The sequence below is a fragment of the Chelonia mydas genome, chromosome 6, assembly GCF_015237465.2.
Source record: "Chelonia mydas isolate rCheMyd1 chromosome 6, rCheMyd1.pri.v2, whole genome shotgun sequence".
NCBI lineage: Eukaryota > Metazoa > Chordata > Testudines > Cheloniidae > Chelonia > Chelonia mydas.
The window spans coordinates 62,828,876-62,842,977 of record NC_051246.2 but is presented as its reverse complement, the minus strand read 5'-3'; the positions used below and the strand labels follow the sequence as shown (position 1 = coordinate 62,842,977).

At 41.7% G+C, this 14,102-nt stretch overlaps 1 protein-coding gene across 8 annotated transcripts in view; it reads right to left on the bottom strand.

Annotated features, from left to right (window-relative positions):
- FUT8 (fucosyltransferase 8) overlaps positions 1 to 14,102 on the bottom strand; it is a 275,730-nt gene that overhangs the window by 88,703 nt on the left and 172,925 nt on the right. The window lies entirely within an intron of this gene.

The window sequence follows — 14,102 nt, the reverse complement described above, 5'->3', positions numbered from 1 at the left end:
GGGCTTGTCTACACTACAAAATTAAGTCAAACTTATCTAATTCAACCTCGAACCCTCAAATTAATTAAGTCAGTTGTGCGTGGCCACATTAGACCCATTGTCTCGATGTAGTGCATCCTCACTAGCAGCACCTGCATCGATGCGCAAAGCAATGCACCATGGGTAGCTATCCCAAAGTGCAACTTGCCACAATGCCTCATGGGACCAAAACGTTGTCGCAGGAGAGAATAGGAACATTGTGTTGGCATCCCATGATGCACTGTGTTCCCTCCTTCACATCAACAGCAAACAACCCAGTGGTTTTCGCGTCTTGAAATCGCCGCCCGTACGCCATAACCCCAGAAGCATGGAGTCTGCTCAGCTTGCACTCTTGCTGTTAGCACCTCAAACACCTTGTACCTTCTCCTGCAGTATTTTCAGAGCCAAAGTAGGGGCCGCCGCATGGAACATAGCAATGTCCTGCAAGTGGCCCTGCTGCAAGCCATTGAAAAAAACAGTTCACAGTTGCTGATGAAAGTCATAGAGCAGCTGCAGTCTGTCAAGCGCTGTCTCTGGTCCCGTGAAACAAGCACTGACTGGTGAGACCGCATTGTTTTGCGGGTATGGGAAGACGAGCGGTGGCTGTAGAACTTTCGAATGCGGAAGGCCACCTTCCAGGAACTTTGTGCAGAGCTTCCCCTGCCCTGCAGTTCAGCAACACAAAAATGAGAGCTGCACTGACAGTGGAGAAGCGAGTGGTGATCGTTATTTGGAAACTTGCAATGCCAGACAGTTATCAGCCAGTGGGGAATCAATTTGGAGTGGGTAAACCAACCGTGGGAGCTGCTGTGCTCCAAGAGTGCAGAGCCACTGATCGACTTCTGCTATGAAGGGTAGCGAGTCTGGGAAATGTGCAGGATATAGTGGATTGTTTTGCCACAATGGGATTCCCCAATTGCAGTGGGGCGATAGATAGCACACACATCCCCATCTTGGCACCAGAGCACCTTGCCAAAGACTACATAAACCAAAAGGGATACTTTTAAATGGTGTTACAAGTGTTGGTGGATCACAGGGGGCATTTCACTGAAATCAGCGTAGTATGGTTGGGAAAGGTTCATGACGTGCGCATCTTTAGGAACTCAGTTCTGTTCAAAAAGCTGCAATCCAGGACTTTTTTCCAGACCACAAAATTAATATTGATGATGTTGAGATGCCTACAGTTATCCTGAGGGATCCAGCCTACCCCTTGCTCCCATGGTTCATGAAGCCATACACCCTCTGTCTGGACAGCAGTAAGGAATGGTTAACTATAGGCTCAGCAAGTGCAGAATGGTGGTTGAAATGCCTTTGGTCGTTGAAAAGGCGCTGGAGAAGTCTACTAACAAGGTTGGACCTCAGTGAGATTATCCCCATGGTGACAGCTGCCTGCTGTGTGCTCCATAATGTCTGTGAAAAAAAGAGGGAAAATTTTCCGCGGGGGTGGGCAGTTGAGACAGATCGCGTGGCGACCATTTTTGAGCAGCCAGACACCAGGGCAATAATAAGAAAGGGGCACTGTGTATCCGCGAGGCTTTGAAAAGCCATTTCAATAATGAGTCACAGTATTGTGAGCTGCTTGTCTGCATTGTGCTTTCCAAACCTTCACCTAATTGGCATCACTGTCCCTGTAAAGCTGACCCCCCACCCAAGCCCATTTATTTTATTTAACAAACATAAGTAAAGAGGGAGAAGAGAAAGAAAAAGTAACCTTGGGGGAAAAGGGTTGTAAAGTTAGAACGGGAGAAACATTTTCAGCTGTGTAACATAACCACATTCCAGACCACCAAAGGTCTCTGAATGGGTGCCTTCTGTTCCTTGTACCCTTCCCCCCTCCGCCCGAATTAAGTGAAAGGGATAATTAACTTTTTGCCCATGCCTCAGGGAACGTTTGAGGGAGGGTGATTTTGCGCCAGGCGATGCTGGCTGACTGTCCACCAGGGTCTGCAGAGGGACTCTACCCTCCTGCTTCTGTTCTCGCATTTCAACCAGACACCTCAACATGTCTGCTTGGTCCTTCATAATCCAAAGCATCTCATCCTGCATCGCACACTCTTGCTCACTGGAAGCTTTCTTGCTCTCTGTGTCCACGTCTATCTTCTCGGACAGTGAAAACCTCCACGCTCTCAGCTCTGCGCCAGTTGTCCTGGCGTTCATTATCTCGGTGAACACGTCCTCCCACATTCTCTTTCTCCTCCTTCTAATCACTGAAAGTCTGCTTTCAGGTGTTGATGACCCGCCAAAGGACACATTTCCAGCTGTCACTCAGGGGAAAAAGATAAAGGAGCCATTGTACACGAATAATATGTTTCCACAGCAAGGCAGTTTTCATTAAAAAAAACAAAACAAAACCCAAAAACCTTTATTACACTAGGTGCAAGCCATAACATAACAAGAATCCATAACCATTCACTGTGTCATTTTGCTGTTCCAGCCATGGTGAGTAGGCCCCCCCGGGTCATGGGTGACCTCATTTTTAATGAAGTTTATGACAGGCTCATGTCGGGAGCACAGGTAGCTAGTCAAACAATGGTCCTTCCCCATAGCACCACAGGAAGCTGTTTACGAATGGGGCAGGGGACGGAATCTCTCATATGGGACCCCAGTCCCCTATCAGCCACTTTAAACTACTTGCCAACCTATGCCGAGCACAGTAAAAGCACATTAGTGGCCGCATGGTTTGGCAATCCGGAATGTGGGGGTGGGTGCATATTTGCCCTTTTTTTCCCCATGTCAGAGCACTTTTAATGAGAACTTGCCCCGTTTCCCCTAGGCAACCCTATGTGATAGCAGTCTCCTGAGGGTAATAGAGGCAGAAATGAAGGAGATGCTGCAAGCATCTGGGTATAGACCCAGTCCTTATGCTGTGTACTGCAATGATGCCAGCAGAATTAATTCAGGAGTTGTGTGGGAAAGTGTCCTACCACCGTGGAAGAAATAAGACTGCCCTGCCCAGAAACCTTTTGCAAAGGATTGCAGAGTACCTCCATGAAAGTTTCCTAGAGATATCCATGGAGGATTCCCGGGCTATCCCAGTCCACATAAACATTCTTTTCCAGGGGCCACCCTCTGCGTAGCTGGAGCGGCCTCTTGTAAGCAGAGAGCCACAGCACCTCGCTTTTTCTTCACGGTAAGCATGCAATACCACCGAATGTGTGTGCCCGCTAAAGTTTAACTGGACTTTCATTTTAACTGTATGCTCACCAGAGGTGCCTTCCCTAGCATCACGGTCCACCACGGTGATGTCCTGTGACCCACAGGGCTCCAGGGTTAAAAATATTTCCTGGCTCTTGGGGAGAATGGATCCACCGCTCGCCTGTCTCCCATTATCCTCCTCCTCCTCCTTCTCATCCACCATATAATCCTCCTTGTTGTCCCTAGATTCACACACCTGTGAGGTGTCCACATTGCTTGCGGGGGTGCTGGTAGGGTCACCCCTGAGAATCGCATGCAGCTCGTTGTAGAACTGGCATGTGTGGGGTTCAGTACCAGAACAACTGTTCACCTCCCTTGCCTTCTGGTACGCTTGGCGAAGTTCTTTTATTTTCACACAGCACTGCTGTGTGTCCCTCATGTAGCCCTTCTCCCCCATTCCACGAGCGATCTTTGCATAGATGTCAGCGTTTCTTCTGCTGGATTAGAGCTCTGGCTGCACAGACTCTTCTCTCCACACAGTGATGAGATCCACGACCGCCTGTGCAGACCAGGCTGGAGCACATTTAGGGCATGTAGTCTCCATGATCAGTTGTGCTCAAGCTGGCACTCTCCCAATGCTGATCAAACAGGAAATGGAAATTGAAAAGTTCCCAGGGCTTTAGCAGGGGAGGGGCTTTTTCCTGTGTACCTGGCTGCAGTGCAGCAGAGTTGAGAACGATCTCCAGAGCAGTCACAGATGAGAATTGTGGGACACCACCTGGAGGCCAATTAAGTCGAATTACACAACGCTGCGTCTGCATTACTTCACAGTCGGGCCATGAAAATCGAACTAAGTGCTACACCTCTCGCAGAGGTGGATTACAGAAATCGACGTAAAGGACCTGGTAGTGTACACACATACATTAACAGGTCAACGTAAGGCGGCTTGCTTCAACCTAACTCTGTAGTGTAGACCAGACCTGAGTCCTGATGGCCTTTTATCAGACCCAGGTGCTCATTACTCAATTAGCTGTCTAGATGGGCTACTTAAACTAGCTCATCACAGGCCTTGACTCCCCTTAAAGGGAACAGTAATCCCATGACAGGGAGGATGGGGAAAGAGTCAGGGGTGGTATGAGGGAAATGAGAGTTTTAAACTGTCCCCTACCAAAGACCACTATGCTGCCATTTCAGCTACACTTTACATCCATTAAAGTCACCTTTCTACAGTAAAAGCTAAGCTAAGAGTTATTTATACTCCAAATTTAGATTTTTACAAAAGAAAGTGAATTTAAATTGGCTATTAGACTGCAATTACTGCTGAGAAGGGCAGTGAGGTTTCTGAGGATAAGGAGTTGAGGGAAAGGGTCCAACTAGACAAGAGAAACTTTAAAAAAGAGAGAGCAAGCACCCACACAAGAACATGAGCAAGGAATGAGGGTTATAATACATATTCAAAGCAGTAGAGAAAAGATTTTATAACCATTTCCTTATTGTAGTTTTGTCTCCTCTGAATCTGTTACCTCATCAAACTTGGAATTGCTTTTCCCCCCATTTCTCAAAATTAGGAAAGAGATTCCTTTCCTCAACCTGCACAGCCAGCCCATCAGTATCCACAGATACATCTGGAGAACTGCATGTGAGACACAGTGGCAGCTCACCAGTGAAATGTCTTTGCACCAAGCAGCTTCCATATATGCCTGGTAACCCTATTACAAGCTCCAGCAGATAATTTGGATTATAAATACTAAATGTTAAGTATGTTTTTATATACATTTTCTTGAACCGTTCCGCTGCTTGAAATTTTCTAGATAATGTTACAGTCCAAACCAAACTTTGACATCTAACTTAGGATGCTAATTTTAGAGGTTATCTCCTAAACTATGACACAGCCTTAACAACAGATGAACATGTCAATATAGCTCCAGTACAGTATATCTTCTCGCCTATTTGTTTTTTTATCTTTCTCAGTAAGATAACATAATAAACTAAAAGGACAAATTTAAAAGGACAAATTAAAAAAATAAACCTCTTGACATATCCTTGATGTACCATGCGGGGTTTTTTTCTAGTACAAAACAAACAATTTGGCATATGCTGTTTCCTGCCAGCTCACAGTAAACAGAAACCATTTTTTCAATATGAAACCATGGCAACTGAAAATATTTCAGTCAGATCTTAAACATCTAGCAGCTCTCAGAGATTCCCCACAATTATGTTTACTTGATATTTTGTGCCTTGTTTAGTGGTAAAATTGCACATGCAAACGACCATGCAAGCAGAAAAAAAGTATTTTGTTTAAAACATCCATTTTATTAAAAAAACATTTTCACATAATCTCCAGGTGACACAGATGGATGTCAGCACAGGGAACCAAACAGAAAATGTAATCATAGTGACATCAAGTTTAGCTGAGGAGCACTGGTATGACATATACAGTAGGTCCAAGACTTCTACACACAGTAGTAGGTATTAACACTGGAGCCCAAGTTTCACTGAAGGAAAAGAAACTGACAAATAACAGAGACAAATAAAGCTTTTGCCTAAGATATAAGGGGGGTTTATGTGTTTTTTTTAAAGTACAACAGCCATCCCTATGAACCATAAAGAGATCTCAGAGATACACAGAATTCCCTCAAAAATCCTAGAACAGTAAATTCTGAATAAACTATTCCAAGTTCATCTGTCTTTAAAGAAAATTTTACAGCAGAGTAGAATACTCCAGGTTGTAAAATCTCACTTTAAAACAAAATACTGATGTTAACCAATTTGATTTATTTATTTTTGCATATCAGACTTCCCTAAGGAAAAAAGGTTTAAGTGCCTATGGCACTAATTTTCTCTCAGCCTCTAGATATTTTAACAGGTTACAATGAAATTCTCTCTACAAAGAAATGTGAAAAATTCCTAAAAGCAATCTATTGAATCTGTTGATTCTTTTTATTTGGCTCTTTCTCAGCTATTTGCATGGAGTTGGAAGGTCTACTAACTGACTTCACCAACACTGGGATTTGTTTTTCTTTGATACTTTCCTTTAATTCAATGGTTTTTATTATGGGAAGGAAACAATACCTGGTTACTGAGGTAAGAGGACAACTGGCAGTAGCAAATAAGCATAAAGAACACAAACTAACTTGACTCTTCTACAAGATCAACCTTAGAAAGAGGACAGTACCAATGAGACAAACCTCAGGTAACTAAAACCAGAAGGGAAATATTAAAGGTGACCTGCAAACAAATACTGGGGGCTTCATCCTCAGCTGATGTAAATCAGCACACGGCTATTGATTTAAATGGATCTATACTGCTTTATACCAGCTGAAGATCGAGCCCTTAGTTTTTAGAATTATATGCTGAACCAGTAAAGGTAACAGCGATGATTATCATATAACTACTGAAAAACTCCCCCCACCCCATTTTACACACACTTGCTCTCTGTGAAAGCCCAACTCCACACCCAACTTCAGATTGGAGCCACCCATAGGGATATAATAGAACAAAAATATTTTAAAATTATATTAATTTGCTTGGTTTCTCTTTAAAAATATCTTTGTATCAAAGGAGCCTTTGATATGTTTATAACACTAAGCTCTACAAGTTAAGTCCTCACTGGTGCTTAATAAGTGCTGAGCAGTTGAGGGGAGAGCCACAATGGGGCTGTTTGAAAGTAATTGATTCTGAAACCGGTTCTATGGCAGCATCAGCCTGAAGTGGTTTAAGGTACGCACAGGTCTCTCCCTCAAATTAGAAACCTTTCTGTCCTTTATTAACAAATGTTTAGAGCTACATGAGTTATGTCTAGTATTACTGATGTTTGTAATAGGTTTGATTTTATTTTACCCTTTTCCCTCCCTTTCTTAAATATGTTCCTATTCCAGGGTAAGAAACAGATTCTTGAGATTAATTTTACCTAAAAGGAACACAGGTTCTACAAGACACAAACGGAATGTTTTACAGATTATAGGAACAACAAGCAATTAAAGTTTCCTCTGAACTAGTACAAAAAAAAATCATCTTTTTCTGAGCTAGCTACTGAATTTCAGGTGTGTGGAACCTGTGAGAGAACTCGACTGTCCTATAGGTGTTGCAAGTAACTTGCAAACTGTCTTAGACAATGCATGCATTTGTGAATTAGATATATTGTGTGCCTTGATCATAACATATACTTTGTAGAAAATTCTAGTTATCCATTTTTGTCTGTATTTACTGCAAACCATTTTGTGGCTGTTACACTGATGTTTGCATATTTTTTCTATTGATCTGATATATCATCTCACAGACACTATGCTGTGTTTCCTGTGTTCCTACAATCCTTTGCCTACATTTATTTGATCTAAATAATTTAAAATGTTGCATGTATAGTTGTCTGTGGCAAATGAATACAAATTGTTAAAAATCAAAGATGTTTGTTTCAGGACTGCTGGCTTGAATTAAAAATCATTTGATTAAAAGAATCTCTTGCTGAAAAAAGTAAACAATGATTTCCCTATACTTAATCATAATGCGATTACTACTATTAATTTTAATATAAAATATTGAACAATTAAATTACATTTATAGCGTTTTGCATCATCTTTGGTTGAAACCTGATGGCATCCCATTAAAAGATAATTTTCCACATATCTCAACCTCTCTCATATTTATACACCCAACGGAAGAGTCCCTGGCTTGCCAGTTACACATAGGATGATCTGACCCTGTTTCTCTCTATCTTTAGATTTGGATGCTACAGTTGATAGGCTGTATCAGCATCTAGCAGAAACCGGAATTTGGAACTGTTAGCTGACTGAAAGTGAAAAGAGAAAACGTTGGTGACTGGGAAAAACAATTGAAGGAAATGGCAGAGATACTGGGTGAAATCCTAACCCCCCTAAAGTCAGTGGGGTCAGAAATTTACCCAGTATCTTTAAATTCATTTTAAGATCAACAGGTCCAGTTAAATTGAACCCAAGAGTCTGAAAAGAGTGGGCTGAGGAGCCCTCCTGCCCACTGATGTTAATTTTTAATATATCTTGGCATACCGGGGAAATTCCAGAAGACTGGAAAAGTGCTATTGCCATACTGACATTCAAAAAGGGTTAGGAGGATGACCTGGATATTATAGGCGAGTTACCCTGACATCAACCTTAGGGAAAACAATGGAAAAACTGACACATCATTTAGTCAAACGATGGGAATACAATTAATGCCTGTCAACATGGTTTCATGGAAAATACCTCATATAAAACCTGATTTTTGATATGATAAATTTGGTGGATCATGATAACTATGTTTTTAGATTTTTGTAGAGAACTTGACTTAGTATCACACCATATTCTGATTAAAAACATAGTGTTATATAATATCAATAAAGCACACCTTAAATAGACAACAACTAGCTATCTAACATATCAAAAAAGTAGCTGTCAATGGGGAATCATAAGAACGGCCATACTGGGTCAGACCAAAGGTCCATCTAGCCCAGTATCCTATCTTCCAACAGTGGCCAATGCCAGGTGCTTCAGAGGGAATGAACAGAACAGTTAATCAAGTGATCCATCCCCTGTCTCCCATTCCCAGCTTCTGGCAAACAGAGGCTAGGGACACCATCCCTGCCCGTCCTGGCTAATAGCCATTGATGGACCTACAAGGGGGGATTTGACAGCTGCTTTCAACTACCTGAAAGGGGGTTCCAAAGAGGATGGATCTAGACTGTTCTCAGTGGTACCAGATGACAGAATAAGGAGTAATGGTCTCAAGTTGCAGAGGGGGAGGTTTAGGTTGGATATTAGGAAAAACTAATAGGAGGGTAGTGAAGGACTGGAACAGGTTACCTAGGGAGGTGGTGGAATCTCCTTCCTTAGAGGTTTTTAAGGTCAGGCTTAGCAAAGCCCTGGCTGGGATGATTTAGTTGGGGATTGGTCCTGCTTTGAGCAGGGGGTTGGACTAGATGACCTCCTGAGGTCCCTTCCAACCCTGATAGTCTATGATTCTATCTTCCATGAACTTATCTAGTTCTTTTTTGAACCCTGTTATAGTCTTGGCCATCACAACATCCTTTGGCAAAGAGTTCCACTGTGTGTTGAGAGTCATGAATGAATAGGGTGTTACTTGTTGAGTTTCGTAGGGATCAGTTCTGGCTCAATGCTATTCAGTATTTTTGTCATCAGTAATGTGGAAGTAAATATAAAATCACTACTGGTAAAAAACTGTGGATGACACAAAGGTTGGCAAAGTTATAAAAAGTGATGAGGACTGGGCAGTTATACAGAGCCATTTGGGACACTTGTTAAGCTGGGCCCATTAAATAAAATGTATTTTAATCAACCAAATGCAAAGTTGTACATCTAAGAACAAAGAATGAAGTCAGTACCCATAGAATCTGGGACTGTATCTGGAAACCAGTGACTCTGAAAAGGATTTTGGGCTCACAGTGGACAAGCAACTCAACATGAGCTCCCAGTGCAGTACAGTGGCAAAAAGGGCTAATGAAATCCTTGGATGTATGAATAGAAGTGGGAAAGGGATTTCACCTCTATAAATGGTATTGACAAGACCAATACAGGAATATTGTGTCCAGTTCTTGTGTGTCCATATTTTTAAAAGGATGTTGAAAAATTGGAGAAGGTGCAGAAGAGAGAGACAAAAATGATTTGAGTACTAGAGAAAATGCCGATAGTGAGAGACTTAAAGAGCTCGATCTGTTTAGCTTATCAAAAAGAAGATTGAGAGATGACTTAAAAGAGACTCTTCTGTCTGCTGGAGAAAGGCATAAGAACCAGTGGCCAAAAGTTAAAGACAGACTTCACATTAGAAATTTTTAATAATGACAGCATTGGAACGAACTACCCAGGAAACTGGTGGATTCGCCAACTCATGATTCTTCAAATCAAGACAGGTGCCTTTCATAAAAATATTCCTTAGTGAAACATATTATTGGGCTAAATGCAAGGGAACTGAATGAAATTTTATGGCCTGTGTTGTACAGGTCAGACTAGATGATGTAATATCCCTTCAGGTCTTAAAATCTATGAAACATATGACTATGAATAACTAGTACAACATTATCTCAGCCTCCCTTCCCTCCACCCCCAATCATATCCCCTGCAAACATGGGTGCCTTTAATGGCCATTGGAAGATATTTGAAAATTCTAGCTAAAAACCTTATGCTTGAAAAGGTAGTCTCAAGGTAAAAAGAGGCACTAAGCAAGTCTAAAATAAACTCAAAGAGTTGCATACTTTGTTAGCTGAGAAATAAGCCATCCTGTAAAACTCACCTGCACTAACCAAGCCTGAAAAATTCAGGAAGGGTTTTTTGGAGGTCATTAAGAAATCCATGGAGATCCCTTAACACAGTGAGTCTTAATATAGATTTGAGAGGAGTTGCTTCCTTGACCTAAACAAAGAGGGGCTGTTGTATTAATTTATATGGAATGTATTTGCCAAAGATATTAACGTGACTATGTAACTGTCCAACATTAAACAGTTGGAAACAAGGTTTGGGGTTTTGTATACACAGAGACCTCAGCCTGCTTAGTACCATGGTAAACACCATTAAAAATCTTTTAAACCTTTCATAAAAGATACAGAAAAAGAAAGAAAAAACAGCTAAAGCATTTGAAATGTAATGTAATAAGCCAGGCTTTCACTTTAACAACATTAGATGGAGACAGATTTTAGAAGGAGCCCTCCCACCCCCAGCCCCTATTCTGATAATCTATTACATGGGAACAACTGTCCTTTTTGGGAAAAAGAGAAAAAGTTAGTTGAGATGGATTGCAGCTGTTATTGTTGCTGCTGTTAAAGTCTGATCCGGTTTCTTGGAAAACAAAACAAGACAAACACACAGAAAAGGGGAGAGAAAAGAACAGCACAGATAGAAAATGCAGCTTCTGTCTCTGGTGTTGACTCTTACTTGCAATCTTACAGCTGAAAAAACACAGGCATGGCACTTGATCATCTTAGTCATTTCAAGACCTTGCAAACTTGTACCTCCATAGGGTTATTTAGGGTACTGCTTTTACAGTTGTCTCTCTTGCCACAGGCTGACAGCAGTGTTGTAAAATATACAGTGTAGGCCAGCTAAGCCAGATTTTTATTAGACGGGTGGGGGAAAGGAGAAGTATAGCTTTACTTCAGCTAATTTCCCCTCAAAAGTCTTATTTTAAGAACCCCAAAAGGCACGATGGGAGGAACAGCTCATCCCTTCTATGTTTTGTCCACCAATTAGGCCTAATTTCTGACACACCAAATTGCTGATTGATTTCCAGTCCCACACTTTTCTTGATCTTTACCTCATCTTTGAGTTAAATTAGTAGGCCTTTTTGTTGGACTAATTTAGTCTGTCTCCCTTTTGCACCTTTTCCCACATTTATCATTGATTGGAACATTCTATAAGCTTTCACTCACTTCTCACAGTTGAGGTAACATTTCTAGACCGAATTATCACAACAAGGCCTATAAGGAATACTGACCAAATGTTTCAGAAATTACTGATAAATCAAAAAGTTGCAGGCAGATGGAGTCCAAATTAGTCCTGGAGCTGGATTCAGATTAAGAATCTAAGAACAGTCATATAGGATCAGACCAATGGTCCATCTAGCCCAGTATCCTGCCTTCCAACAGTGGCTGATGCCAGATGCATCAGAGGGAGTGAACAGAACAGTTTTGAGTCATCCAGTCCCAGCTTCTGGAACTCAGAGGTTTAGAGACAGCCAAAAAAAGGAGACAGTCTTCAAGAGGAGCATGAAAAATTATATATGGAGCTCTGCTTGTACCACATTACAAAACTCCTTTATCTGGCATTGAGGATATAAGCATTCATTCCCTACAGAAGTCACCATTGGGACTTTGAAGCACCAATAACAGAACTTAGCTAAGTGATTTAAAGACTAAAATGAGAATATTCTTCATCAGAACGCAGCTGACAAACTTTGATACACTGGCCCCTGCCACACACATCTGAAAAGGTGATTGCAGAAACAGCACCTTATGAATTAAGAGAGAAAATAATGGATTTCTGTTAGTGCACCTGCAACTGAAGAGACCTGAACCAAAGTACTGACACTTTCTAGAGCTCAAACATAAAACTACTATAAAGTGGGTGCACAACTGGTTGAAAAATTGTACTTAAAGAACAGTTGTCAATGGTTTGCTGTCAAACTGGAAGGGTGTATGTGGCTGAGCCCAGCAGGGTAAGTCCAGCGTCCAGTACCATTCAATATTTTCATTAATGACTTGGATAATGGGGTGGAGATTATTTTTTATAAAATCTGCAGACGACATCAAGCTGGAAAGGGTTGCAAACACTTTGGAGGACAGGACTAGAACTCAAAAGGACATTGATAAATTACAGGATTAGTCTGAAATCAAAAAGATAAAATTTGATAAAGACAAGCACAAAGCTTTACGCTTAGGAAGAAAAAATTAGATGCACAAATACAAAATAGGAAATAACTGGCTAGGCAGAAGTACTGATGAAAAGGATCTGGGGGATTATAGTGAATCAAAAGTTGAGTATGAACCAACAATGTGATACAGTTGAGAAAAAGGCTAATATTTTGGGATGTACTAACAGGAGTCGTATCTAAGACATGGGAGGCAATTGTTTTACTCTGCTCAGCAGTGGTGAGGCCTCAGGTGAAGTACCATGCTCTGTTTTGGGCACCACACTTTAAGATGTGGACAAATTAGAAAGAGTCCAGAAGAGAGCAACAAACATTGTAAAAGGGTTTTGAAAATCCAGCCTAGGAGGAAAGGTTAAAAAAACTGGGCATGTTTGGTCTTGAGCAAAGAAGACAGCGGGGGGGACTTGATAACAGTCTTCATATGTTAAGAGTTGTTATAAAAAGGATGGTGATTAATTGTTCTCCATGTCCACTGAAGGTAAGACTGTCAGGGATAGTCTAGGGAAGGTATACATGGTCCTGCCTCAGTATGGGGATTTAAACTAGACGAGCTCTTAAGGTCCCTTCCTGCTCTATATTTCTATGATTCTATGTTGAGGTGCCTTGATGTGAGGCACCAATATCCAAAACACCAAACTTTAAAGATGCTGGGGTGTAGGGTACTGAGCTCCTGAGACATCACAGTGAGATCTGCAGAGGCACCAGAGTATTTGAACTTTTGAGGAGCTGGAACACCAAGACAGCGAGTTACTGAGCTGCCGAGCTCTATAAACATTGGAGTCCTGAGCAGCCAAAATGCAGAACTCCACAGATATCAGTGCTCTGAGCCCCTGAGATGCTTCAGCTCTGATCTCCACAGGCAACAGGGCACCCGACTCTTTGACATGTCAAAGGCACAGAAATATCAATTACCACTGGTGGTGGATCAACCCTAAGGGTGAGAGAACTTAAATCTGCACTTGAGACACTTGGTGCCGAGTTTTTTGAAGCAACCAAGGTGCTTTGCTGCTCAACCCACCAATCACCACTGGCATTAAGGCTCTGAAAATCCCAGATACTGCTCTGTTCTGTTCAGAGGACCAGAGTACCTAAGGTGACAAAGCACTGACCTCTGGATGTTCCAGAATGCTGAGGTTTGGAGCCATCAAGGTGCCAAATTTCCAAGGCACTGAGGTGTGAACCACCCATGTTGCCAGACTGAAATCTCTAGTGGCACAGAAGGTAAAATCCCAAATAGGCACCAGGGAACTCAAGGCACTTGAAGCACTGAGCTCCTGAAGAATGGAGTCCAATGAGCATCAGGATTCTCCATTCCCCATAAATATTATTACAGCACCCGATGTATATTGCTAAATTATTACGATTTATAATTTAAGTGCTGACTGTGTGGTCAGCACTGTACAAGATAGCTTTTATATAAGTGAAAAGAGATAATCAAAGTTTTGTTTTTTTCCTGTTTTTGCCTACTGGAAGGGAGGATTCATAGCCATCTTATTTAGTAGTAGTAGTAGTAACAACAGTCTAAAATGAACGAGGATGCAATATTTCACAGACGTCAACTG